Source organism: Bacillus rossius, chromosome 14, assembly GCF_032445375.1.
Source record: "Bacillus rossius redtenbacheri isolate Brsri chromosome 14, Brsri_v3, whole genome shotgun sequence".
Taxonomy (NCBI): Eukaryota; Metazoa; Arthropoda; class Insecta; order Phasmatodea; family Bacillidae; genus Bacillus; species Bacillus rossius.
Window position 1 is genome coordinate 28,746,642 of NC_086341.1, and position 24,272 is coordinate 28,770,913.

General features: G+C 40.4%; 1 non-coding gene across 1 annotated transcript; it reads left to right on the forward strand.

The window, feature by feature from the left end:
- The first annotated feature begins 5,790 nt into the window (after positions 1-5,790).
- Positions 5,791-5,862, forward strand: Trnap-agg (transfer RNA proline (anticodon AGG)). The gene has a single exon. It is a non-coding gene; the product is annotated as a tRNA-Pro (tRNA).
- Positions 5,863-24,272: the final 18,410 nt, after the last annotated feature.

The following is a 24,272-nucleotide window of genomic DNA, read 5'->3' on the forward strand; positions in this document are numbered from 1 at the left end:
CCTGTGTGCACTGTGTGTACGTTTCGTTTCCTGTGTGTACTGTGTGTACGTTCCGATTTCCTGTGTGTACTGTGTGTACGTCCCGTTTCCTGTGTGTGTACTGTGTGTAAGTTTCGATTTCCTGTGTGCACTGTGTGTACGTTCCGTTTCCTGTGTGTACTGTGTGTACGTTCCGATTTCCTGTGTGTACTGTGTGATCATTACATTTATTGCATGTAAATTGCATGTATTGTGCGTACATTGCGTACATTACATGTTGGAGCTGATGGAGCTGTTGGAGCACTTGCAGCTAATGGTCAATTGAAGCATAGGAGAAAAATGTAGATGGACCTGATGGCGTGAATTGTAGCTCTTGGAGCCTGACGTATATTGGAGAGATCGAATTTTTTTTCTCGATCAAATGATCCTCTTTTATAATTTGTAGATTTGACTCTAGTATTATTGTAACTGGTTCTTGATTTGACTAGCGTATTATTCCATACGGTGCATGTATATAAGCGAGACCTAGACATCAGGACGCTCTGTTTGTTACTGTCGTCGATGGTGTATGGATCACCTAGTTTGTTTCTTCTTCTAGTACATAAGTCGTGTAATTGCCTGTTCTTGAGACTTCGATGGCATCTTTACCGACTTTAACGTCGAACTCGATGGAGGTTGTACCATCGACTGCGGGAACCTTTACGACAGCTACGACGGAGAAGGTGCAGATCCCGTTGGCAACGACGACGACGTCAACATTGGAGGAGATTTCAACAGATGTGATACCACTATCATCTGAAGTTTCATCATCAGCAATGGATACTTCCACTAATGAAGAGCGTACTTCGCATCAGTGCAAATACTGTGGTGCATCATTTACTATCACCTCAAATGCTCGCAGACATGAAAGAAGCGGTTGTTCTAATAATGTTCAAAGAATACAATTTCAGTGCAATAAGTGCAATAAACTAATTTCACGTCTCGATAGCTTACATCGTCATTATAAAAAATGCTCCGAGACGTATAATTAACATGGTTATTGATTTGACTCATGTGTTGTACCGACTAATGAGACTATATATAAGTGCTATGAACTTCAGTCCGTCTCTGGCTGTGGTGATGAACGGATCGGATAGACATTTAAAGTCATGTAAAAGGCTTAGTCCGTACAATAAGAAGACTGTTTGAATCGAGGAATCCACAAGGTTTTGGTAATTTGTCAGTGTTTTTTTGTACTTGTAGTAGTGTATTGAATTTATGTAATAAAAGTTTTTTAAAGGAACTTGCGGTGTTTTTATTTTCTCAAACCTAACACTTTTTTGAGTATTTTTTTTAAATTAAAGTTGTTTTGTATCGGCCAGGGATCGAGCCAAGGACCTTAGTCGATCTAATCAATCATTACTTTAATGAGTGAATTATTAAATGAATTTTTGATTTTTTTTCCCGCTTTTATAGCTACATTATTACATGATTTCAAGATGGCGGCCGAATTTCAAGATGGCGGGGGGCACCTCCATAATAAATGATTACTGCACTGTAGCGGGTTAGAATAAAATTATCCAGATGGAAATGTACTCTATAATACAAGTACACACACAATATGGCGTACTCCAGCAGGTGGTAGCTCCTGGTAGCATGTACTGAACATAAAATGTCGGATCCATGATGTTCGACAAGGACAAAGTCAAATTTCAAGGTCAAGGTCAAATTTCAATGTCAAGGTCAAAGTTCAAGGTCAACAGTTGAGGACAAAGGTATGGTGACCAGATAATTATACCAACATGGTATCGACACACTCTAGCAGACGAAAACAAGATGGTGGTCTCCAGCGGATGAAGACAAGATGGCGGACATGACATCATACCTGATGACGATATATACCTTGGTACTGGTGGTGGTAGATCAGTCTAGGTAGCTTTCATGGAGGAAGGATCGACCGTTTACTCTCGCCGGGAATCCAACCAAGGATGTACATCGATATAATCAAACATAATTCAAATACATTAATTTTTTGATGAATTTTGGAATTTTTTTCATTAAAATCGGATAATAAATATTTTCAAGATAACGTCCAAATTTCAAGATGGCGGACATGACGTAATACTAGATGATGATAAAAAGTGGTGGGAGTCAGTCTGCCAGCGTCCACTGTGAGGGAAGGATCGGTTGCCATTTTTTAATTTTTTTGCACTCGTCGGGTTCGAACCGAGGACTCCGAGCTCCATGTCGTTAACGTATGTTTTTTAAATATTTTTTATTAAAATTTTATTAATTGAATTTTTTTATAAATTTTAAAAAATTTTCTATTTCATTAAAATTGGATAGTAAATTTAAAGATGGCGGGCGTAACGGAAACTGCAGCGGTGACGTCATAATCCTATAAATGGCTTAACGTTGGCTTGAGTTAAGGATGCTTAAGCCAGTTTTAGGAATTTTCAGCCTCTGGGATTTTTAAGGAATAAAACGGGAAATTTTCCCTCGAAACGGGAATTTTTCCCTCGAAAACGGGAATTTTTTTTCTTAAAACGGGAAATTTTGAGTCATTTTGAGTCAATTTTGAGGAATTTTGAGGAATTTTTGCCGCCGTGACGTCACAAATCCAAGACATGTGGCTCGGCTCTCGGCTCCACACCCTGAACCCTGATCTAGTTCCGGCCAAACTATACTACTAATGGCGTATGTCCAAAAAACTGCGTTAAATTTCGTAATTTTTTTTTCAGTTCTGAAAGCTCTCGTGATGTCATTTCCAGGGACAAGTACGTGCAAGAATATACTTCAGGCGAATTAAAACACGGACTTAGGAGGCCCCAAAGTTATTAAGAGCCGATAACAATCAAAATTATATCCAAGCATGGACAGTTGTAGCTATAATTTGGTACACAACACAAAACAAGCACAGCTGCCTGGCTGCATTGGACATAAACTTAATACTGTTCCTTGTTTATGATTATGTTTTCAGCCTTTGAAACATTATGTTTCTTTAGTTGGTAGTTTTTAATAATAAGGAAGAAATATTATTTATGGAATAAAATCCATATCACCATAGGAATTAAGAAATTAAATGCAGAAATAAATATTTTCTACTTTGGAAAGTGAGCCGTTATGTTGATTACACAAAACGATCATTTTTAAACAAAAACAAAAAAAAAACATTTTCTGCACAATATACTCAACACACTCCTTTCCTACTTTGTTAAATAAAGTTCTGAAATTATGAAATAATAGTACGTTCAGAGCTTCTATCTGGCCAAAAATGATTTCAGCAATAACTCAGTATTAAACAAGAGTTAAACTTAGAGCCAACTCTACTTAATACTAATACCGGGTTCGTGTAAATGCTTTTCGCAATGTACGATTGTAGCTAGTGAGAATGAATTACATGAATATTAAATGTTATGCTTATTTCTGTGTGGTGGTAATGAAATACTTATGTTAAATGTCAGTACTTTTAGAAACGTAAGAATGCGTCGATTTGCGCAGTATATTGGGAGGGGAAGTTACCTAGCCGTGTGACGTTCCTCGAATCAAGACTTGATTATGTATTATAATATTTTTCCTGATATTGCTATTTCATGCATTTTCTCAGTTCGTCTGTTTGATACGGTTTTACGCCGCAGAAACTCTAGTGGTAACAGAACCTCCAATGTTATAGTGGGTTCCGAACCACTGAGGTAAAACTTAGTGAAAGTACGTCTGAGTCATTCCAGGTATATTGGGAACGAACACACGACCCTCGGCACGCGATCGAGACGCCTTTCAGCCATTTTACTCACGAGTTCGCGTTTCCTCCAACGCGGCGTTTTCAGACTACTGTTACGAGTATACTAGAGGTGAGGCCACGAGGGTTAGCCCGCAAGGAGGGGGGCGACTTAGTCAATTACCGCTAAACGCTTAATTCTATTAGCATTGGCACCTCACTTACTCCCCCCCCCATCTATTCCCTTCCTCAACGCTTTCTCCTTGATACGGGAGACATTTCTGCGACTCTGGAGGGTTCGGCACGTTCCCAGATCCCCACCTGTGTGAAGTGGTGTAACTAGAACACCATCGTTCTGGGAGCTTCGGGTGTCAAGTTGACCCAGATGACGTGACACTTCTAAAAGGTGCGAGAACATTACAGGCCTGGTTGGTAAGGGGTATACAAACGGCGACACCAATGATGGTGTGGTGAAGAGGGCAAGTGATTCCTTGGCCAGTGAAGGTGGACGACTTGCGACTAATAAAATAGTGATAAATATGTGGATAGAAAATTTTTTTGTTATAACATATTAGTGTAAATATCAAGTAATAAAAAATATTGTAGTTGATTAATTGGGCTATTCTTTTCAAACCTGTTTTCCCACTCATAACACTACATTGTTTCACATGATACTTTTCATTCACGGTGGAGCGTATTTGCAAACGTAGCATTTTGTAAACTGGAACGCTGGTAGTTACGATACACAGCGTTTGAGCGTTTCCTGCTACTAAGTATTTTTTAGTATTGTACCTTTTATTCACAGCGCTGCGATCCACGCACGCAGGTTTACCAACACTGTCCCTATCCAAGGTCACTGTCACATTTTCATTTTGCTTGACGTTTGACGACAACTTGTACTGAGACGTAAGTCGCTGCAAACTCAGTTATTATGATGTTTAATGTTTTATTTACGAGATAAAATCGAGGTCGGGCATTTGGAACCTGCCTATGAGGGCTGTAAACACAAGGAATTTAAGAAATGTCAGTGGTAAGTGTAGCTGCATTGAAAATAACCACAGCTATCAACAGTGTTTGCGCATGAAAACACGTGAATAAAAGACGCCTTAGCGACCGGGTTCATAGACTACTTAAGGAAAGCAAGGTACGCAAAAGGCAACCAAGCAAAGTAATTACAGCCATCACCAACCCTACAACTTAAATTGCAGAAGTAGAAAAAAAATTGCCTAGTGCTTCTTTCGATCACTCATGTTTATCTTGCAATTGTCAATAATTAATTTTGAAAGTTTTTTATTTATTTCCACAGTGCAAAAATTTAACATACAAAAACGAGATTCATTGAAATAATAATATCGTAGCGAAATATTCCACTTGTAATACGCAAGAAGTTGAAAGTTGGCCTTGAAAACGTGTACATGAAAACTACCTTGTTGAACTTTTGGTTTTTGCGTAGTTTTTCAACCCGGCCTAGGACCACAAGAAACGCAAAATACCTAGACGGCCAAGAAGTAAAAAAAAAAATAATAACCATGTTTTATAAACTCTCGCTAAATAAAACACCGCAAGCTTGCTCAACTTTTAAATTCTTACGTTTCAGTCTGAATTTCCACCTTCTATATTTGATGTGAAGTGTAGCGAAAATGTTTAAAGGTAGAGACGTTGTGTGTGTGTGCATTAGGATCGATTATTTTTTAATTGCATAAATTAAAGTTTTCATATGGTAACCTTTCGTACAGTGAAAGTACATAACATTTTTTTAATATTTAATTATTGAACATACTTTATCAAAAGAAGCCTAAAGAATAAATATGTTTATACAGTTTTACAGTTTCAAAGTGTAGGTGTGGTGACGTCTTGCGACTTTAGTGCTTTCACAAAGCAATCGTCGCCTTCTTGAATTGGTTGCGTTTTGCGTTCTTTGATACGTGCTTTCTTGCGTTACTTGAAAAGTTTACAAAAAAGGTTTTAAATGTTAATGTGTTGTACTTCTGTAAAATTGAAGTTAATCAATATAATCTTGGAACGTTGCTTTCTCCAACCGTCCGGCCAATTACACCATACAACTTTCACTGTGAAATGGGAACACATTATATAGTCGAGTTGTTCTTCATGTCGGCTCGTTGGTCTAGGGGTATGATTCTCGCTTAGGGTGCGAGAGGTCCCGGGTTCAAATCCCGGACGAGCCCGTTATTTTAATTTCAGATTATTTTCAGCGAGAAAATGAATCGTTCTGTAACCATCACAACATTTTTGTAATTCCTAAAATAATTTTCTCAACAATTTTTCTGTTCAAATTTATATTTTACTTCGTAAGACTACTGCTATAATGATCAAGGTCAACTGCAAATTTATTTGATGGTGGTAACAACCGTAATCATACTAGATAACTCTACTTTTTCCCTGTAATCACTAATTCCCTCTAGCCGTAGGTTGTAAAGCCTATCTAGCTTAGAAGCATTGGGATGGGAGGCCAGAACCTGGCATGGACTGGGGTTTACGTGAATGGAGCAGATTAGGTATGCAAGGTAAATGGTATCAGGTACACAGACATTTTATTCAAACATCAAATCATAACATTAGGTTACTGATGAGGTTAAGTGAATACAATTTAGGCAAGACTAAATACAAAAATAAAAAACAATGATTTTAGACAAAACGGGCTTGTTAACAACAAGCTTCGAAGGTAAGCCGGCTACACCGTAAGCGATCCCATCATATAACGCGCAGTTGACGCGAAGCAAAAACAGTGCCAAGTATGCAGTTAAATTCAGACATTTTACGTTTTACAAACTACTGCAAGGTGCAGTTACAATCAAACAATTAAAGAAAGAAGTTACATTATTTACGTTTTACAAAGCTACTGAAAACTGCAGTTACAATTGAAGAAAGACGTTACATTATTTACGTTTTTCAAAACTACTGCAAAGTGCAGTTACAATTACAGAGGGAATTTACATTAATAAGAAATAATCAAACACGTACGACGACGTCTCAGGGGGAGACCGTTACCAATAAAAACGAAGTTGACAGTGAAGTTACGTTAATGCATTAATCCAAACTAAACAATTTTCAAGGTGGCGGCCGAAAAGGAATTTAGACAAACCAATTCAAGAATAAATTACTCTACATTAAGGTAAGGGCCACCGCCTCACACACAACTCAAACCAACTTACATTTTCCCCTGAGGTCGCACACCCACGTAGTTCAAACTGAACCTAACGGACTACATGCTAGTAGATTACAACATATCAGCTACTGCAGACAACCGAGCCTGACTAAAACCATAAACAAGAAAGAGGCTCCTGACATGGTTGCAGCTCAATTTATAACATCGCGCCGCAGCGCGCGCATGCGCCAATCAAGGAAGGGGGGGGGGGGGTTGAACGAGTAGACATAGAACAACCACTAGGAGGGGGGAAAAGGAGGGAGAAGGAGGAGGGGAGCGGAGTGCCGGAGGCCGATGCGGCGCGCGCAGTTCAAACCGCTACAAGGTATAAAACAAAACACTGTTAGATCTTTATTTTTCCTACACATTCTATCTGCTTCATGTGGCATGCGCCAAAAGGAAGTTGTTTTAGTAGAAATCAGCGTGGTAAAACAACTTTTATAAACTGTACGTCTTATTTTTGGATGATGGTTACGTATTTGTTCTCTTAGCAAGTATAATGCAACACATAGTGGTACTTGTACTGTACGAAGACCAATGCAGCGTGAGCGTGGAATCCAGCAATTTTTGCACCAGGATTCAAAAAAGACTCTCTTAGCGTTCAGCTGGTATGACGACCTGGTTTACTCTTTTCGTCCACAACGGGAGGTTTACGTTCCCATTCGTGTATCGCTCAAACGTTTCGCGCCTGAACAGTGTATCAACTATAGGTACATCACGATACTCAAATATTGCCAGTATTCGTTTATGGAGGTTTGGGTCTGCCTACTTTCTGCGATGCACTTGTAACTGCTTATTTAAAGAAACAGACGTGTGGGCTGTATTCACACATATTTAATTACTGGTCTAACTTAAAGCCTTTTCACTTCATCAACCACTTGTTTGAATACGAGTAACAGTAAATGTATGTCGAATATTGTATACATTTAAAGGATTTAGATTGCGTATTTAGTTTACTTGTCATATAAATAAACAATAAGTATTTTCTTTTGGAATCTCGGTTCTTTTTATTTATTTTTATATGCCCAGGAGAAAACACTGTTTTAAATGTGCCTTAATTATTTATGGAATACTATAAGTTTAAGTCACGAATACCACTTGTAACATTGCAGAATTCCTACTACCAATAACACTTTAAGAATGTTTTATGTTTATGTTATTTGGATGTTTCATAATTATTTCGTACTAATGTTTCTTTTATTATGCATAGGCATTTCAAGTATTTCGTTTGTGTTTTAATAATGATTATTATAAATTTGGGTTATGTTTTGTATAAAGCTGAATGAAGTGTATTTTATTATTATTTGTTTATTGTATCACTTATTATTTACATGTGTATTAATTATGTTTTGTTATATTTTAAAGCATAGTCTGGGTATTAAGACTGTGACATTATAGATCATGCTAGAAGAGTTCAAAAAAAAAAAAAGGAAGACAACAGGCGTGACACTCTGTCGCCGGGAAGTTATTTTTCACGCCTCAAGTTAGTGCGTTGTTGGAAAAATACAGCACGTGGACGCAATAGACTAGAACTTTCGCTGGGCGCTGTCTTGTCAGCCAATCAGAGCAAGCCTCAAGGTGGTGTGAAGTGTCTTCCCAGTCTGTTTGAGAAAAACCTTTTTTTTCCTGTATTTGTCCCTATGTTGTCAGGTACTTGGTTCTGTGTTTTGATTGGTCGGTTGGCCCACGGGGTTACCTCCCTTGTTTCTAGCTATGTAAAAGTATGCACATGTGGGCTAACTACCCATGCATGTCCTGTGTTCCAGGGGTCTCGTTGGAGCGGCTCGCACAGCTCTACACTACACGCCACACCCGAGTTTAACTAGGTCACTTGACATTTCAGCACGCTTACAAGCCTCATGACTCCACGTCACGCCAGTTAGCCGATCTAACTGGTGGGGAGCTTCTCTCCCCCGCAACGACAGGTACACGTAACTTCTCTAGCATCACACTACGAGCCAGCGCACACACATGCCCGTGTGCCAGACCTATCCCACAAGACACGCACCACGCCCGCTGATCCAAGTGACTCCAACAAGAGTGTGAGGTGCACCTGAACTACAATGCCCCGAGCGAGTTGTGGCCTCGCACACACTAATTGCCCCAATGGCAGTATGATGGATCGGCGGGTATGTAAAGTAAGGTAACTGCGTGGTGCAAGTTAGTTGTCGCTCGATCGTCGCTACGTGCGGACGCATCGTCGGCAACTCACCAGAAAAAATTAAATAAATCTCCGAATAGATAACTTCACGTCTGCTGGTCGGGGCCTGGCCAAAGAGTAACCTATTTTATATTTTTGGGACTATTAACTGGAAATTAGACTACAGGCGTCGACATCGGCCCAGGGTAACCGTTACCCACCCGGGAAAAGTTTCCGCGGGAGAACGTACCTGGTTAAGTGAACTAAACCCGGGGACTTAATTTTTTTTAAATATCGAGCGACATTAAGCCTGAAGACCAAACGGAACTGTGTTGGTACGTATTTTAAATATAAAAACCTTTCCGATTCACGAACTCTGACCAGAGGACTGACATGTAATTGGTATTGTGTGGGAGTTCAAGATTTTTTAAAGTAATAAACGTTCTGTGTTGTTTTTTTTAAATAAAAACATTACCAAATCACTAAGTTACTTAAAAAAAATATATTTAAGTATCTAAAACAGTAAGTTTAAAAATGTCTTTGTTATTGTTCTGGGTTGTATTGCCGGGCCAACCTTGAATGTAACACTATAATTTTTAAAAAGCCGATTGTGTGCCAAAGTAACCATCAGTTAACATTCGTGCGTAGCTCACGTTTCGGGAAGTGACTCAGTCTATACGGTTTTTAAAATGTTGTATGTACATCAGTTACAACCTATGTTTGTTCTTGTGGGCTGTACATTAAACGACTTCTGCCTCCTAAGAGTAACTGGATGTTCATGTTACCAGAAGCAGTAATCACGTAACTACAACTAGCCTAAATCGTTCTACTTGTGGGTGGAACTACACTTACTATACGTGTTCAAAGGTAAGTATAAAATGTTTCAGGAAGTGCACTAGTTTTCCTGTTATTAATATTACAGTCAATGAAAAAAACTTGTCAACTGTGCTCATTTTTAGAAAGGAACTTATGGTTCTTACTATGAAAATACGCACTTGGAATGCCGCACCGCATCGTTTAAAAAAAGACTTGAAAACATCCTAGGTTATATCACTTTTGGCTATACAGTATTTAAAATAACTATATATATATAGTAGTATATAATAGCCGGTACTAGATCTGGGTTCTGGGTGTGGTGCCGGTGCCGGTGTCCGCCATCTTGGATTTGTGACGTCACGGCGGCAAAAATTCCTCAAAATTCCTCAAAAATGACTCAAAATGACTCAAAATTTCCCGTTTTAAGAAAAAATTTCCCGTTTTCGAGGGAAAAATTCCCGTTTCGAGGGAAAATTTCCCGTTTTATTCCTTAAAAATCCCAACGGCTAGAAATGTCCTGATAGAGGCTTAAGCATCCTTAACTCAAGCCTCAGTTAAGCCTCTATCAGGATGTGACCTTGACCTTGACCCCGACGGCCATCTTGGATCCACCATCTTGGATGACGTCATTTCGTTTTCTCGAACATTCCGGCATTGTGTTATCCGCCATTTTGAATTATGACGTCACGGCGGCCATCTTGGATGAGCGTAACGGGGCGTAACGTAACGGGACATAACGTAACGGGACAAGCAGATCACTGCAGCCATCTTGGATCCGCCATCTGTAAATCGAGCGCCCCACTCATGATGAAATGTTCGTCTCTGTAGCCATATTGATTTTTTTCTGTTCCGCTGCAGGCCGCCATCTTGGATACCGTCGACTTTGTTTCTGTTGTTTGTTCCTAGATAGCGCCAGCGTCGCTCTTGATTTTTTTCTGTTCCACTGGAGGCTGCCATCTTGGATACCGTCGATTTTGTTTCTGTTGTTTGTTCCTAGATAGCGCCAGCATCGCTCTTGATTTTTTTTGTTCCGCCGCAGGCCGCCATCTTGGATACCGTCGACTTTGTTTCTGTCGTTTGTTCCTAGAGAACGCCAGCGTCGCTCTGTCTCATCACATAAGGTCGATGTTCCATTACCTACCATAGTTATTAAGAACCTTATCGACATTTTAAATTTTATTTTTTATGAAAAATATATTGGAAACGCTGTGATTCGAACCATCGCAGCTCTGATCTCTAGGTTGGAAAACATACGCCTTTAACCGCTCAGCCATCGAGACATTTACCAGACCGAAGATTAAATAAGGTATATATAAAAATAACATGCATGTTTGGACTTGTAATTTTTTTTAATTTAAAGTAATAATAGCACCACCTGTTCGAGACAGACCCACCATCTTGTCATTTGGCCGCCATCTTGAAAATCCGTAATTTTTATGCTAGAGATGCGGGAAAAAGTTCAAAATTTATTAAATAAATTGACAATAAACATAATGTTTGATTATATCGATGTACGTCCTTGGTTCGATTCCCGGCGAGAGTAAACGGTCGATCCTTCCTCCATGAAAGCTACCTAGACTGATCTACCACCAGCAGTACCAAGGTATATATCATCAACAGGTATGACATCATGTCCGCCATCTTGTCTATATCCGCTGGAGACCACCATCTTGTTTTTCATCTGCTAGAGTGTGCCGATCCCATGTAGTATAATTATCTGGTCACCATACTTTTGTCCTCAACTGTTGACATTGAACATTGACCTTGAAATTTGACCTTGACCTTGAAAATTGACCCTAACCTTGAAATTTGACCTTGACCTTGAAATTTGACCTTGACCTTGAAATTTGACCTTGACCTTGAAATTTGACCTTGACCTTGAAATTTGACCTTGACCTTTAAATTTGACCTTGACCTTTAAATTTGACCTTGACCTTTAAATTTGACTTTGACCTTGAAATTTTACTTTGTCCTTGTCGACCATCATGGACCCGACATTTAATGTTCAGTACATGCTACCAGGAGCGACCAACTGCTGGAGTACGTCATCTTGTGTGTGTACTCATATTATAGAGTACATTTACATCTGGTTAATTTTATTTTAACCTGCTACAGTGCAGTAATCATTTATTACCGAGGTGCCCCCCGCCATCTTGAAATTCGGACGCCATCTTGAAATCATGTAATAATGTAGCTAGAAAAGCGGGAAAAAATCCAAAATTCATCAAAAAAATCACTCATTAACTTACAAATCGAATCGATGGATCCCTGTCCACGGTTCGATTCTTGACCAGAGACAGTTGTAACTAATTATTAAATAAATGTTAGGTTCTGTTTTCCATTACCTTTCGCGGAGTTTATTAATCATTCACTCTACGAAAATCAACTCAAGTCAATATACCGGACCAACGAATTAAATCAGTGCCGATTAGCCTATTATGAAAGTCTAATTTTTCAATAATCTGAATAACATATAAGCCGTTCATGTACAAAGCCACACATATAGATCAATTGCCTTCAGTCCATGAGACCGAGTCATGTCATTATCAGACGTATAGGCTAGTCATTTCAGGACCACATGACCTTCGTAATCCATCGTGACATTTTTATACATTCTAAAGGACCAAGTAACCTTGTAAAATATTTTAGTAACACCAAGAGGTGATAAACTAGTAAATATTCAATCACTACATTTTGTACTACGCGCAATCATCAAAAAAGGAAGCACCAACAACGAAAAGACAGCACCACCAACGAAAAGGCAGCACATTTGGAAGCACCGACAACGAAAAGGCAGCACATTTGGAAGCACCGACAACGAAAAGGCAGCACATTTGGAAGCACCGACAACGAAAAGGCAGCACATTTGGAAGCACCGACAACGAAATGGCAGCACATTTGGAAGCACCGACAACGAAAAGGCAGCACATTTGGAAGCACCGACAACGAAACGGCAGCACATTTGGAAGCACCGACAACGAAAAGGCAGCACATTTGGAAGCACCGACAACGAAACGGCAGCACATTTGGAAGCACCGACAACGAAACGGCAGCACATTTGGAAGCACCGACAACGAAACGGCAGCACTTTTGGAAGCACCGACAACGAAACGGCAGCACATTTGGAAGCACCGACAACGAAACGGCAGCACATTTGGAAGCACCGACAACGAAACGGCAGCACATTTGGAAGCACCGACAACGAAAAGGCAGCACATTTGGAAGCACCGACAACGAAAAGGCAGCACATTTGGAAGCACCGACAACGAAAAGGCAGCACATTTGGAAGCACCGACAACGAAAAGGCAGCACATTTGGAAGCACCGACAACGAAACGGCAGCACATTTGGAAGCACCGGCAACGAAAAGGCAGCACATTTGGAAGCACCGACAACGAAAAGGCAGCGCATTTGGAAGCACCGACAACGAAAAGGCAGCACCATCATCAAAAAGGCCGCACATTTGTCATTGGCTCCAATATTCATTGGCTCCAATATTCATTGGCTCCATTATTCATTGATTCCATCAGTCTATTGATTCCATCAGTCTAGTGACTCCATCTGTCATTGGCTCCTACAGTCATTGGCTCCTACAGTCATTGGCTCCAACAACTGTCTTTTGTCTCACCAACTCCAAATATATATTTGGCTAGAATTCTACGAGTCTAAGAGACTATGAGACCACATGGCTACGAGTCTAAAATGATCTAGCTGGTTACGAGTTATACATGGCTTGCGAGGCTACAGAGCTACGAAGTTTCTAGTACACAGGTTTACATGACTGCGAGGATACAGGACTACAAGTCTGCAAGAGTACTTGACTACGAAGGTACTCGTCTACATGACTCCAGTTACCGCATCTGTCTTCGACGGAATTTTCTCTTTTGCTCCAACTGCTCCATCAGCATTATGTTATAAGATTACAAGGCCTCTTGCTTACGTAGCTTCAAGTCTACAAGCCTCCAATGCATCATGACTGCGAGACTACGATCAATGAGGTTACGAGTCTACGCGATTGCGAGTCTTCTAGGTTACATGATCGCGAGGCTATAGGACTACGAAGCTTCTAGAACGCATGGTTACGAGACTGCGAGGCTACAATTCTACGAGGTCCCAAGACATCCAGGCTACGTGACTACGAGCCATGAGGTTACGAGACTACGTGACTACGAATCTTCAAGTTTACGAGACTGCGAGGCTACAGAGCTACGAAGCCTCTAGTACACAGGTTTACGTGACTGCGAGGATACAGGACTACGCGACTTCGAGCCATAAGGTTACGAGATTACGTGACTACGAATCTTCATGTTTACGAGACTGCGAGGCTACAGAGCTACGAAGCCTCTAGAAAACGAGTTTACGTGACTGCGTGGATACAGGAATACAAGTCTGCATGAGTTCTTGACTACGAAGCTACTCGTCTACAAGGCTCCAATTGACACATCTGTCTTCGATGGAATTTTCTCTTTTGATACATCTACACCATCAGCATTATGTTATAAGATTACAAAGCTACTTGCTTACGTAGCTTCAAGTCTACGAGGCTCCAATACATCATGACTACGAGACTACGAGCCATGAGGTTACGAGACTATGCGATTGCAAGTCTTCAAGGTTACGTCATCGCGAGGCTATAGGACTACGAAGCTTCCAGAACGCATGGTTACGAGAATGCATGACTAATTGGCCGCATGGCTACGAAACTTTATGTCTCTAACTGACTACAATAGCACTATTCAGTGGTGAGAGTTAATTTATTTCATGCAAAGGTACTTGCTGCAAGCAGTTCCACTTTTCAACATCAGATGACGTCACGTTTTGCTTGCAGGTAAAATAATATTTATTTATTTTATGCGGGATGCGGGTTGTTCACTATCGATCGCATAAGAAGAATGGCATCGATAGTCTTCAAGGAGAAGGAAGTTCGTCCTTCCTGCTAGTGCTTCTCAGATTTCTCACGGTCCGCCATCTTGGATTGCGACGTCACGGCTGCCATCTTAGATGGGTGTGACTTTGACCTTTGACCGAAACCGCAGGAATGATCGCAAGCACACGGATTAACCATCAAAATATATATAAGAATTATCAGGAGCACACGGAGAAAACCATCATAATATTGGCAAGAATAATCAGGAGCACACGGAGAAAAACGACACATGTTTTCTTTGATATCAACAAAGTTACAGAAAAAAAATATTTAGAAATAAAAAAAATTAATAAAAAAATTTAAAATAAAAACAAAAAATACATAAAATTCTGGCTTGTACTAGAACTCTATCTTTGCTCAGCAATGATAAGTTTACAAGCTAGCAGAATCTATTTATGTATTTTTTGTTTTTATTTTAAATTTTTTTATTAATTTTTTTTATTTCTAAATATTTTTTTTCTGTAACTTTATGATATCAAAGAAAACATGTGTCGTTTTTCTCCGTGTGCTCCTGATTATTCTTGCCAATATTATGATGGTTTTCTCCGTGTGCTCCTGATAATTCTTATATATATTTTGATGGTTAATCCGTGTGCTTGCGATCATTCCTGCGGTTTCGGTCAAAGGTCAAAGTCACACCCATCTAAGATGGCAGCCGTGACGTCGCAATCCAAGATGGCGGACCGTGAGAAATCTGAGAAGCACTAGCAGGAAGGACGAACTTCCTTCTCCTTGAAGACTATCGATGCCATTCTTCTTATGCGATCGATAGTGAACAACCCGCATCCCGCATAAAATAAATAAATATTATTTTACCTGCAAGCAAAACGTGACGTCATCTGATGTTGAAAAGTGGAACTGCTTGCAGCAAGTACCTTTGCATGAAATAAATTAACTCTCACCACTGAATAGTGCTATTGTAGTCAGTTAGAGACATAAAGTTTCGTAGCCATGCGGCCAATTAGTCATGCATTCTCGTAACCATGCGTTCTGGAAGCTTCGTAGTCCTATAGCCTCGCGATGACGTAACCTTGAAGACTTGCAATCGCATAGTCTCGTAACCTCATGGCTCGTAGTCTCGTAGTCATGATGTATTGGAGCCTCGTAGACTTGAAGCTACGTAAGCAAGTAGCTTTGTAATCTTATAACATAATGCTGATGGTGTAGATGTAGCAAAAGAGAAAATTCCATCGAAGACAGATGTGTCAATTGGAGCCTTGTAGACGAGTAGCTTCGTAGTCAAGAACTCATGCAGACTTGTATTCCTGTATCCACGCAGTCACGTAAACTCGTTTTCTAGAGGCTTCGTAGCTCTGTAGCCTCGCAGTCTCGTAAACATGAAGATTCGTAGTCACGTAATCTCGTAACCTTATGGCTCGAAGTCGCGTAGTCCTGTATCCTCGCAGTCACGTAAACCTGTGTACTAGAGGCTTCGTAGCTCTGTAGCCTCGCAGTCTCGTAAACTTGAAGATTCGTAGTCACGTAGTCTCGTAACCTCATGGCTCGTAGTCGCGTAGCCTGGATGTCTTGGGACCTCGTAGAATTGTAGCCTCGCAGTCTCGTAACCATGCGTTCTAGAAGCTTCGTAGTCCTATAGCCTCGCGATCATGTAACCTAGAAGACTCGCAATCGCGTAGACTCGTAACCTCATTGATCGTAGTCTCGCAGTCATGATGCATTGGAGGCTTGTAGACTTGAAGCTACGTAAGCAAGAGGCCTTGTAATCTTATAACATAATGCTGATGGAGCAGTTGGAGCAAAAGAGAAAATTCCGTCGAAGACAGATGCGGTAACTGGAGTCATGTAGACGAGTACCTCCGTAGTCAAGTACTCTTGCAGACTTGTAGTCCTGTATCCTCGCAGTCATGTAAACCTGTGTACTAGAAACTTCGTAGCTCTGTAGCCTCGCAAGCCATGTATAACTCGTAACCAGCTAGATCATTTTAGACTCGTAGCCATGTGGTCTCATAGTCTCTTAGACTCGTAGAATTCTAGCCAAATATATATTTGGAGTTGGTGAGACAAAAGACAGTTGTTGGAGCCAATGACTGTAGGAGCCAATGACTGTAGGAGCCAATGACAGATGGAGTCACTAGACTGATGGAATCAATAGACTGATGGAATCAATGAATAATGGAGCCAATGAATATTGGAGCCAATGAATATTGGAGCCAATGACAAATGTGCGGCCTTTTTGATGATGGTGCTGCCTTTTCGTTGTCGGTGCTTCCAAATGCGCTGCCTTTTCGTTGTCGGTGCTTCCAAATGTGCTGCCTTTTCGTTGTCGGTGCTTCCAAATGTGCTGCCGTTTCGTTGTCGGTGCTTCCAAATGTGCTGCCTTTTCGTTGTCGGTGCTTCCAAATGTGCTGCCTTTTCGTTGTCGGTGCTTCCAAATGTGCTGCCTTTTCGTTGTCGGTGCTTCCAAATGTGCTGCCTTTTCGTTGTCGGTGCTTCCAAATGTGCTGCCGTTTCGTTGTCGGTGCTTCCAAATGTGCTGCCGTTTCGTTGTCGGTGCTTCCAAATGTGCTGCCGTTTCGTTGTCGGTGCTTCCAAAAGTGCTGCCATTTCGTTGTCGGTGTTTCCAAATGTGCTGCCTTTTCGTTGTCGGTGCTTCCAAATGTGCTGCCTTTTCGTTGTCGGTGCTTCCAATTGTGCTGCCTTTTCGTTGTCGGTGCTTCCAAATGTGCTGCCTTTTCGTTGGTGGTGCTGTCTTTTCGTTGTTGGTGCTTCCTTTTTTGTTGATTGCGCGTAGTACAAAATGTAGTGATTGAATATTTACTAGTTTATCACCTCTTGGTGTTACTAAAATATTTTACAAGGTTACTTGGTCCTTTAGAATGTATAAAAATGTCACGATTGATTACGAAGGTCATGTGGTCCTGAAATGACTAGCCTATACGTCTGATAATGACATGACTCGGTCTCATGGACTGAAGGCAATTGATCTATATGTGTGGCTTTGTACATGAACGGCTTATATGTTATTCAGATTATTGAAAAATTAGACTTTCATAATAGGCTAATCGGCACTGATTTAATTCGTTGGTCCGGTATATTGACTTGAGTTGATTTTCGTAGAGTGAATGATTAATAAACTCCGCGAAAGGTAATGGAAAACAGAACCTAACATTTATTTAATAATTAGTTACAACTGTCTCTGGTCAAGAATCGAACCGTGGACAGGGATCCATCGATTCGATTTGTAAGTTAATGAGTGATTTTTTTGATGAATTTTGGATTTTTTCCCGCTTTTCTAGCTACATTATTACATGATTTCAAGATGGCGTCCGAATTTCAAGATGGCGGGGGGGCACCTCGGTAGTAAATGATTACTGCACTGTAGCAGGTTAAAATAAAATTAACCAGATGTAAATGTACTCTATAATATGAGTACACACACAAGATGACGTACTCCAGCAGTTGGTCGCTCCTGGTAGCATGTACTGAACATTAAATGTCGGGTCCATGATGGTCGACAAGGACAAAGTAAAATTTCAAGGTCAAAGTCAAATTTAAAGGTCAAGGTCAAATTTAAAGGTCAAGGTCAAATTTCAAGGTCAAGGTCAAATTTCAAGGTCAAGGTCAAATTTCAAGGTCAAGGTCAAATTTCAAGGTCAAGGTCAAATTTCAAGGTCAAGGTCAAATTTCAATGTTAGGGTCAATTTTCAAGGTCAAGGTCAAATTTCAAGGTCAATGTTCAATGTCAACAGTTGAGGACAAAAGTATGGTGACCAGATAATTATACTACATGGGATCGGCACACTCTAGCAGATGAAAAACAAGATGGTGGTCTCCAGCGGATATAGACAAGATGGCGGACATGATGTCATACCTGTTGATGATATATACCTTGGTACTGCTGGTGGTAGATCAGTCTAGGTAGCTTTCATGGAGGAAGGATCGACCGTTTACTCTCGCCGGGAATCGAACCTAGGACGTACATCGATATAATCAAACATTATGTTTATTGTCAATTTATTTAATAAATTTTGAACTTTTTCCCGCATCTCTAGCATAAAAATTACGGATTTTCAAGATGGCGGCCAAATGACAAGATGGTGGGTCTGTCTCGAACAGGTGGTGCTATTATTACTTTAAATTAAAAAAAATTACAAGTCCAAACATGCATGTTATTTTTATATATACCTTATTTAATCTTCGGTCTGGTAAATGTCTCGATGGCTGAGCGGTTAAAGGCGTATGTTTTCCAACCTAGAGATCAGAGCTGCGATGGTTCGAATCACAGCGTTTCCAATATATTTTTCATAAAAAATAAAATTTAAAATGTCGATAAGGTTCTTAATAACTATGGTAGGTAATGGAACATCGACCTTATGTGATGAGACAGAGCGACGCTGGCGTTCTCTAGGAACAAACGACAGAAACAAAGTCGACGGTATCCAAGATGGCGGCCTGCGGCGGAACAAAAAAAATCAAGAGCGATGCTGGCGCTATCTAGGAACAAACAACAGAAACAAAATCGACGGTATCCAAGATGGCAGCCTCCAGTGGAACAGAAAAAAATCAAGAGCGACGCTGGCGCTATCTAGGAACAAACAACAGAAACAAAGTCGACGGTATCCAAGATGGCGGCCTGCAGCGGAACAGAAAAAAATCAATATGGCTACAGAGACGAACATTTCATCATGAGTGGGGCGCTCGATTTACAGATGGCGGATCCAAGATGGCTGCAGTGATCTGCTTGTCCCGTTACGTTATGTCCCGTTACGTTACGCCCCGTTACGCTCATCCAAGATGGCCGCCGTGACGTCATAATTCAAAATGGCGGATAACACAATGCCGGAATGTTCGAGAAAACGAAATGACGTCATCCAAGATGGTGGATCCAAGATGGCCGTCGGGGTCAAGGTCAAGGTCACATCCTGATAGAGGCTTAACTGAGGCTTGAGTTAAGGATGCTTAAGCCTCTATCAGGACATTTCTAGCCGTTGGGATTTTTAAGGAATAAAACGGGAAATTTTCCCTCGAAACGGGAATTTTTCCCTCGAAAACGGGAAATTTTTTCTTAAAACGGGAAATTTTGAGTCATTTTGAGTCATTTTTGAGGAATTTTGAGGAATTTTTGCCGCCGTGACGTCACAAATCCAAGATGGCGGACACCGGCACCGGCACCACACCCAGAACCCAGATCTAGTACCGGCTATTATATACTACTATATATATATATATATATATATATATATAGTCAGAAGCTTTCATCTTCGTTGTGAATTAATGTAGTGTGATAATACTAATTATCTCAGAACACTGAAACTTTAGTTTAACTATTTTTCAGTGTTTATTTATGTCTTTCAAGTGTAATTATCTTTAGGGTTTGTTTATTTCTCTATGTTTAATGTTGTGCAAAGATATGTGACTAAGAGAAGGTGATTTTGTCTATGGATCGGCGGATCTTTTAAAAAAATGGAAAGGAGTGTGGATTGTTAACGATATAAGTTTGAGAGAATAAAATGAAGAAGGATGTTTTAGTGGCTGGTATCAGCTATATTATCAGCTGATAGTTCACTGAATAAGTGAACTGTTGTGCCCCTGAGCCAGGGCGAATGCTATGGTAATATTTAATTACCGGGGCTACTTTTATCCGCTGAAATATAAGGTACCAAAAGTCTAATGTATTCAGTACTGAAGTTTTGTGTTCGGTGAGCCCCTCCTATTAACTGTTTCGGCATAGTATTTTATTTCTCTGGTTTTCATTATGGCACAACATAATTATTTTGAATTACGCCTAGTGGTCCCGATTTAAAGACTCTTGTGTACTCCGAAGTAACTGAGCTAGTTAATTTTTTTTATTCACTTTAAATACTATTATTTATCACAAATGAACTTTTGATTTTGGTTGTGCCCAACATAACTTTATAGATAAATTTTATTTTATTTGATTTCTAATGAGTCATGGATAAGCAACCTAGTTTCTCAGTGTCGAAATAGGTAACCTTTGGCATAAGCCGCAATGGAAAGTTACTTATAGCATATTAAACATTTATGATTAATATAGTAATGTTAAAGTGTGGCGCCCATATAAACTTAATATAGTAACTATAATTCCTATCATATAAGTAAATACAATTATAGAGTGACAACTCAAGGTGTTTCATTTTGCTTCGAAACACATAAGAGGTTACCCTATAATATTAGTATAAATTACAGTGTGTCGACCGTACGTGGGGCCCGATATTTTGTCAGTAATTTTTGTTGAGTATAATCATGAATACCAGAGGAAGGTGCCATAACCGAGGCAATACCGGATCTAGGGACAGCAGCATGTCCGAGGACAGAGAGACAATTCCTATTCTGGTAACACAAGAGATAGAGGGAAACGAATCTAATCAGCCCACGGAACACTTGGAAACTATCTCAGTTTTAGTCCCTACTCCTAGTGGCAATATTGACTTAAATAACTTTCTCCAGAGACTCATGGCCAGGTTAGATGCCAACGCTGCTGAATTGAATGCCAAATTAGACTCTAACACTGCCAAATTAGACTCTAATACTGCCAGGTTAGATGTCAACGCTGCTGAAACCAGTGCCAGACTAGATTCCTATACTGCACAACTGACTGGCATACAGCAAAGTATCCTCAGCTTCGAGAGTAACCTCAAGTTAGAGCTGCAGGAAGTTAGGGAGTCAGTATCAGTTGTAACCAACCGGATAACAACACTAGAGTTTAACACTGATCATAAATTAGCCCAGCTTCAGAATCAATGCCAAGACACCACACAGAAGATACAGGAGGAGTTAGGCAGTGTGTCAGAACGCTTAGAACAAGTGGCCCAACAGGCTGCACAAAACCTCTGCAGTTTGGACAACACTAGTCAACAGGTGCACGAACAAATGGCACAAATTTCACACAAAACGGACGAACTAGGACACCAACTAGAACAGCGAGTAGGTAATCTGGAAAATCGCATGCTTACCCTCAGGTTGGACAACCTGATGGATAGACCCATCACTACCGCAGTTAATACCACTGAACCAGAAAAGGCACAAGCTCAGAAATCACCTCTGCTTTACCAACAGTGGCAGCGCGGCGGGGAACAGCCCAAAATACGAGTCAACACCGCCAAATGGAAGTTTCACCACACCGGTAAATGGAAAAACCGGCAGAATCGAATACATAACTCGAACTTCTGGAGCGGGAAATGGAGTCATCCCGGTGGTGACGAATACGAGCCGAGCCACCATGAACAACCCCGTAACAAGAGGTCGCAACACGAAGAACAACGGCTTCCCAGGTACGAGTACCCAGATCGACCAAGATCACCACGTCAAGGGTACCACGACCGATTGCCAAGATCACCGGAGCAGCAGCAACAGCTAGTGTTCCCTCCCAGTGGAGCTGAAACCGTCCAGTCAGCGAACACCACGACGAGTTTCCCCACTCACAACTTCCCCTCGTCCACGTCAAAGTACCAACAAGGATACTTTGCGCGGCAATCACCAATCCCTCCCAACAGCAGCCAGATGCAGCAGCTGCTGCAACAGCAGCAGGCCAGCTCATCATCAAACGCCGCCTTGGCTAGCACAGCCAATGCGACGACGTTAAACTAGCAAGGATTGATGGTGGTACGCCCCGACCATTGATCCACGAACAAGGCATGGGGGTGAACTATTGTGTGCCCAGTTATAATTGCATCACATATCAAATTTTGCTCGCCACAGTTTTGCTAGAAGAAACGTGAATTTCTTTATAGCGAGGACCACAAAGCAACCCTGTGGAGCGGCAGATGCGTTCGCTAGGTAATCTGCTAAGGGCATACTGTCACGATGCACAGCAAAGCTGGCGTGATTATTTACCATTTGTAGTGTGTGTACTAAACCACACCATACACACATCTACCGGCGTTACCCCCCATGAGGCCATATGCCTGGTTCGGTCGGAGGCGATACCAAACCAATATTTACCCATCTGCGACGAGAATCCGGATCAGGATAAACTTCCTAGCAGGGAAGAAATTGAGGATTTAATTAGAGCAAAGCTACACCTAGAAGCCAGGAATAGGCAGAAGCGGAAAACCAGGCGCAAGCTACACCGTTTTAAGGTCGGTGACCTTGTGCTGTTAAGGACTGGGCCAACAAGCAACAAGTGGGCGAATGTAACGAAGAAGTTATTCCTACTCTACAGTGGACCCTACGAGATTCTCCAGGTACATCGGGAGAACTGTTACACCTTAAAGGAAGTGTCAACAGGTATCAATGTGGGAAACTACAACATTAATCATTTAAGGGCCTACCACGCACCAGCTGTGCAAAATATGTAAGATCAGAGTATACAAAGTAGTTAGCTATATGTATACTGTACTGTTATTGTGCCTCGAATTATTAATAGGATTTGTGTGTAACTGTGAATTTATACCGGAAGGTTATGGTGTTAGTCAGCTGAGTTATTTTTGTTTTGTGTGAACTCAGTTGATTTCGGCTAGGTGAAGCATAGTCTTCCTAGCATTTATGCGGTTCCGTACGAGAGTAAATGCTCTTGTCCTTAGGCAGAGACCTAGAGGATGTACTGTGAACCTGGTGTACTGTATGTACATGTTTATTGGCAGCACCTAATAGTTTGGTTCACACACACGAATTAAGTAATTTTAATGTACACTGTCAGTACAGGCTGTATATTGGTGCTAATGTATACCTAGGCAATGTTCTGTTGTAGACACGGACACCCTCACACACTGTGTGTAAACAAACAAGAAAGCACTGTAGAAATTGAAAATAATGGCTTACCTTGTTATGATCCAGGCTACAGCCTTTTTACCTACCTATTTCCTAGGCATTCCTCATTTCTAACACTTATCAATCAGTAGTAAATAATGCTGACTAGGATTGTAATCCCACAGGATTACCCTATCTAAGTGGATATTTACTTCATCCACAACTTCCTAGATATCACACCTGAAGAAAGAATTGGCTATATAGCTGGCTAGAGAGACCACCTTCACTTCTCTTTAGATTAATTTTAAAAAGAAAGAAAAATGCACATTAATTGTTGAATTTCACTTGTTTATATCACACAGATAGCACTCAGGTTGAAATCACTGTAATTCACTGTCTATTTCTTGATGTGAAAAGATTCTTCAGTGATGAGTGTAGAATGTTATTATTTGTTAATTGACAAAATATTATTAAATATCTGTGAGGTAATTAATAACAATGCTAAAAAGCTAGTGATGTGAAAATGTGATTTAATGTTGTTTTATGGGAGACCAAATGAAACAATTATGATTACTAAATATAATCAGAAATAACTGTAAAATATTAGAATATGTGCATATCAATGTTAATGGCCAGGAATGTGCTATTCCTATATACCAGCAAGTCATTTATGAAGTTCTAGTAATCACTGTAAATATTTATTTAATATGTGCATATCAATGTTATTGTGTTTGAAGTTTAATTATGTGTTCCTGCACTGAAGTTTAGTTAATGTTTCTAAGAACAAGTTGATTGTAAATATAATATATATATCATAATGAAACAAATGTTTATTGTTATAGGCAGAATTCCAGGAAATGTTATTATTTCTGCCATAA